We start from the raw sequence: 6,348 nt of genomic DNA on the forward strand, positions 1-6,348 counted from the left end.
GGGAGCTGTCGAGCCACAAGCTGGACTTCCCCCAACAGGAGCAGCAGTAGGCGAGCCACCCACTGGGAGTTTGGCCATGAGCTCGCCTCTGCGACAAGCTCAAGTAGCTCGAGGAAGGCATCAGGGTTGTCCTGCAGCCCCATCTTCACCAGCTGGATGGGCACGCTGGCTGCAGGAATGACCGCTGGAGCACCCACAGACTGGATCCAGCTCCCTATCACCTGCCGGTCCTATGCCTAGGCTTCGAGCAGAGCCTGGAAGTACTGGCCCTGATCTACCATCAGCTCGACGAGGGTGTGCTGCTGGCATTGGAGGTCATTGGTGAGCATTTGGAGGAGCCCTCTGATTGGTTTGGATCCCATGGCAGCATTCATTCCTCAGTCCCAGGTTTCGGCACCAGTGTAACAACTCTTGGACTTGTGGGGAAACAGATGAACTGGAAACAGGCTTCAGAACAGGTGAGTTCTTTTATTTAGCACACTTTTCGATGACAGCTCAACACATAAACATGCACACATGTGAGGTGACGCTGCTCTCTCTCTCATTCCTGACTGTCTGAAAGACACACAGAGACACAGGTTAATAACCAGTAATTTGACACAGGTGCACCTCATTACATGTTACCTGCTGGTTCAACCTGCCTCCTCGCCGTTCACAGCCAATGCTCAACCATGCCCCCACTACCATAAAGGTGTTTTGTGGTCAGTGTACTACACTGTAGTGTGTCATGTGGTAATACATTATATGACAATGCAATTTTCATAAATATTGCCATATATCAGTTGTAATTATGCTCTGCACTTATACCTGCAACTCTGACAATATCATTTTCAGTGACAAATAAAAGGGTTTTGAAAGTTCCTACTTTTAAAACATATTTGATATTCACCCCTTTACCAAATCCCAGCATGTACTGTGCACTGGGACCTTCCGGTGGCTCGGCTCACATTGCTGATAATGGTACAAAAACAAATATTGGGCTATAAAATCATTTTCTATGTTCAAATATCAGCTGTAAGCTGAAAGGTGATGTTATTAGATTGCCTTTATTTGTCTAATTACTGGTTCCATGGTATTTTTCATCAGCACAGAAGCTTTTAATCTGTCATTCTTATATTATCACATTGTCTTTGGCTCTGACTGACTGCACTGCCACTGCATTCTGCAGACTCCATTGACTGACAGTATAGCTTTCACCCATGTTTGTTCAATGTCAGTGATGAAATTTCTTTGAACATTTCTATGTCAGACCAGCAGACTGATAAACATCTGATGTCAGTGGGGTGATGTGTGTAATAATATCTGAGAATAAATGTCTGAATTCCGGTCTGCTTTATACCCATACAAATGGATGAGACCTCTCTTCAATTCATGAAGTGAATCATCAGTAATTACTTTCCAAACATTTTATTCCCTACCGTGAACCACTTGGATCAGTGTAGGATGTTCCTGGTTGCACGGGAAAGCAGAAGAGGTAAAAGGCATTAAATTAGAATCAAATGTACAAGTAGCTAGCAGCTAAGATGATTGTTGCTCAGCCTCAGCTAAGCATTAAAGGGCTGATGACACGAACATGACTCTATGCAATTTCTTAAATAAACTATACAACATGGCAAACATGTTAGATTTCTGTTATAATTACGTGAAAAGAAGCTGTTGTTACGTGAATATCCAACTTTTAATTGCACAGCGCAAGAAAACTGGGTCCATGGCTCGCGGCCATGTTGTGACGTCAGCGGAAGAACACGCTGCGGTTCACTGGCTGTTCTACTCTGGTTCTACTCAATGGAAATGGCGCATGAAAACGCCGGTGAACTCTCTAGTGCTAGCTCTTCCTCTTCTGGGAGTCTAGAATTGTGTTGATCTCTTCCGAATAGAATCTATGATAGCCTACCCTCTTTACCCTTTGCCTCTCGTTGCTAGGCGGCAGTTACATGAAAGCCGCAAGCTTTCACAAGCAAATACATGACTGATATCACGCCGACTTTATGATTACATTTATGATTATCATGTAGAATCTATAGCTCTACGTACATTTATCTTATGTCGTTTCACAACAGATGTTCTGACAGGAGGACTGTCTTTGGATCCGGCATAGCTACTAGTAGACCCCCTCCGGAATACTGGCAGTGTTGCCAGATTGGGAGGTTTCCCGCCCAGTTGGGCGGTTTCAAGTGCATTTTGGTGGGTTTTGAACATATTTTGGGCTGGAAAACTTCAGCAGTATCTGGCAACACATACTGCTGACGTTTTCCAGCCCAAAATATGTTCAAAACCCACCAAAATGCACTTGAAACTGCCCAACTGGGCGGGAAACCTCCCAATCTGGCAACACTGTGTAGGCACTGCTGATGGTAGTAACACACGTTTGTGCTGAACTGAACACCCAAGAGATTCTTTTAAGCTGGGAAGGGTGTCAAAACAATCCAAATCGAAGTGTTCAGAGCACAGGACGGATGTTGGTGAGGGCTCCCACTTGTCACGAGTGCGCCTGACTTGCTTCACCCACTTCACATGCAGCTCGGGATCTCTGGGAAACTGGAATAAACTTACCCCATCCTTGTGGGTTTTGGAGCAAAAGCCAGCAACAGAACGCGAAGGCATAATAACTAATATATATATATATATATATATATATATATATATATATATATATATATATATAAAATGTATAAAAATACTAATAATGATAAACTGAACATCTGTCGCATCAACAACAAACTGGTAAGTTAGGAGGAAGGTTCTTTCGCTGACGTCATATAGCTCCTCCTCCTCCTTCGTCTCCTGGGTGCTGCAGCCGCGCTTTTTATCATAACTTGTAAAATAGGCGCCTTCGTGAATTAATATATGGATCATCGGGAATTACTTTTTATGTTATAAAACATCACCAAAGATGTCAAAAACGTGTCATCAGCACTTTAAATGTTTAATATACATCATAGGATTTATTTTATGATGTATATTCAATCTACATCATAGGATTTATTCCTCACTGAACGTCTACTAGTACAGATAGATTATAATAGTGAGCACCACAGAATGCAGTGGCAGTGCAATCAGTCAGAGCCAAAGACAATGTGATAATATAGGAATGTTTGATTACAGTAGCTTCTGTGCTGACAAAAATACCATAGAACCAATAATTAGACAAATAAAGGCAATCTAATAACATCACTTTTCAGCTTACATTCAATATTTGAACGTAGAAAATGATTTATAGCCCAATATTTGTTTTTGTACTGTTATCAGTAATGTGAGCTGAACCACTGGAAGTTCCCAGTGTGCAATGCATGCTGGGTTTTGGTAAAGGGGTGAATGGTAATTTTCTTTAAGAGATTTCATTTACAACATGTGTCTGACAGCTCAAAATGCATCTCCAGGTATTTAAAAACTGCAGGACCCCCGGCCTTACTGGCTTGATGACCCCCCCCCCCCCCCCCCCCCCCATTTTCCTGGATCTGCCCCTGTTTCAATCATGCCGAAAAGAGGTGCGGATGGCACTCAGTGCCTCATAAATTCATATTTTTAACAGCTAGATGAGAGTTGGACAGAAGAGCCAGAAAGCGAAGAGGAAAGAAGTGAAACCAAAGACCTTGTTGACACAGTAGATTGTGAAGGTGCTTGAAGGTGTTTGAAGTATTTAGTAGGCCTAAATATAAAGGTGCTACTCAAGATTGTGGCATTTGTGCAGTAAATGCAGTCTGCAGGGGGTATTATTATTATATATTTTTTAACTGCAACAGAACTCATTTAAACTTTTGGTTAGTGGTATTCTGGCAGTGGTTTAGGTAATAAAACAGCATTATATAATACATTATTGCCAGATGATGACTTTATTAATTGCTTATGTGAAACCCATGCTGCAAACCACAGCATCACAGACCTGCACTTGTTGTAGCAACCTTTTCAATCATGTTAACAGTAAAAAGTGACAGTGTCAGTACCACAATAAAATGCTCTTAAAAGTCACCAGATGCCACCAAATGGGCTTTCTTTTTGCAAAAATTTTCAGGGGAGGCCCCCCAGATTCCCCCAACAAGAGAGGCCACCTGTGGCCACCCAAAAGTTAAGGCTTTATTTTAATCCTGGGAGAACACTGTGTATATATATATATATATATATATATGGGCGGCATGGTGGTGTAGTGGTTAGCGCTGTCGCCTCACAGCAAGAAGGTCCTGGGTTCGAGCCCCGGGGCCGGCGAGGGCCTTTCTGTGCGGAGTTTGCATGTTCTCCCCGTGTCCGCGTGGGTTTCCTCCGGGTGCTCCGGTTTCCCCCACAGTCCAAAGACATGCAGGTTAGGTTAACTGGTGACTCTAAATTGACCGTAGGTGTGAATGTGAGTGTGAATGGTTGTCTGTGTCTGTGTGTCAGCCCTGTGATGACCTGGCGACTTGTCCAGGGTGTACCCCGCCTTTCGCCCGTAGTCAGCTGGGATAGGCTCCAGCTTGCCTGCGACCCTGTAGAAGGATAAAGCGGCTAGAGATAATGAGATGAGATGAGATATATATATATTCCCCACTTGTCCCTCCTTCAGGTGGTCTTTTTTCACTCAAGCTCGGATCCTCTACCAGAGGCCTGGGAGTTTGAGGGTCCTGCACAGTATCTCAGCTGTTCCTAGGACTGCGCTTTTCTGGACAGAGATCTCGGATATTGTTCATGGGATCTGTTGGAGTCACTCTCCCAGTTTGGGGGTCACTGCACCAAGGGGTCCTGTCATGGGTGTCGCCACCATAATTCTTCATTTGGACACCCCCCCCCACACACACATTTAACATAAAATATGAGTTCACCCAGCGCCATTTCTATTGCTTTGTGAAAGAATCCATTCCACTTGATCGATAAGAGAATACACATACCACTGAAAATCCACTCCGGGTTTTCTGGGCGTTCCCGACAACAACTCACCACACGCAAGTGAAGTGAATCTCAGTGCAAGCAGAGAAATTTTGGTGCGAGGTGCAGGCTGCTGGAAAGTGGAGGAGGTGACGTCAGCCCCATTGCCACCTCACAATGTCTAGCTTTTGCTAAAACCTTATTCTTTTGTTATCTGCCCTCAAAATTAACCCTAGGGCACGTTAAATTAATGTTCAACTAAACAATGAAATAAGCTTAGCCTAATGGGGTATTCTTGGTTGATGATGAATTGTTTGCAGTATTTGCTCCTCCCCAGACACAATGGACATAAGGAAATTCTTTACAAAGAAGTGGAAAGTCAGTCAGAATTTCCCCACAGGACAGGGTATTTTTGTCCCAATGGAAATGTTAGTGCAGTTAGCTGGCTAGTCAATGTTAGGAGATGTATCAGCTAGCTTAATGTTAGCTATCATTTAATTCAAACCCAGTAGGCCGACCTTATTGTAATACCAAGAATGAGGTCAAGTCTGCTCTGATGATATTTATTGATTCCCTGTTGTGATTTGAAGAACTTGTTTTGTCTGGTCTTTGCCAGTTTTCTGGAAAGTAACATGGGAAATCAGTGTCTGGGGAAGGAATAGTAGAGAGGAAAGCGATGGAGAGAGATGGATGTTATTCCAGGTGGATTGTGAAGGAAAGGGGGATAAAAGTTATGAAGTGGTAGAAATTGTGGTGGCACCAATGTAAGAAGGAGTTATATCTATAAATCTATTTGTTATACTGATCTGTAAATGCTACTGTAGTACCACCATTGCATGTAGGTTGACAAAACTGCACTTGTTCATTGTGTGAAGTTCTCTTTTATGTGTCATTGCTTGACACAGTGTAATTTTGTGTTATGAAGACTGCATGATGCCATGTCATTTTTGTTATATCACTATATAAATATAGAAAATTCTAAAGGGTTCACAAACTTTCAAGCACCACTGTAAATGCCACACAGAAAGGCCCCTGTCAGCTGCTGGGCTCAAACCCAAAACCTTCTTGCTGTGAGGCCACAGTGCTAACCACTACACCAACATGCCACCCACTGTGCTGTCTTCTTCTTCTTCTTCTTCTTCTTCATAGGGTACAATTGCTGGGTTGCATCCGACATCACATCTGCCTCATTAAGCTACAGTCACACTACAGCTTGTGATGCTTTGTGATGGGTTATCGATGAAAATGAGGCATGTTGGTGGCGATATACACATGAGCTAAAAGTTGTGGTCACACAGCAGGTGAACTCTTGACTGTCACACCTTTGTGCGCTTGAGTCTGGCACAGCTCGAGTGGCTGTGCATGCTCACAGAGCACGTTGTGCGAGCTCTTGGGACCCAGTCATTATGGGAAACACCTGATCCTGATTTGAATGCAATCAGCATGCACAGGTACGGACACTGTTTTCACAGAGGCTTTGCGAAGTATCATTATCAGTGTCATGCTTGTTTC

This window comes from Neoarius graeffei, chromosome 22, assembly GCF_027579695.1.
Source record: "Neoarius graeffei isolate fNeoGra1 chromosome 22, fNeoGra1.pri, whole genome shotgun sequence".
NCBI lineage: Eukaryota > Metazoa > Chordata > Actinopteri > Siluriformes > Ariidae > Neoarius > Neoarius graeffei.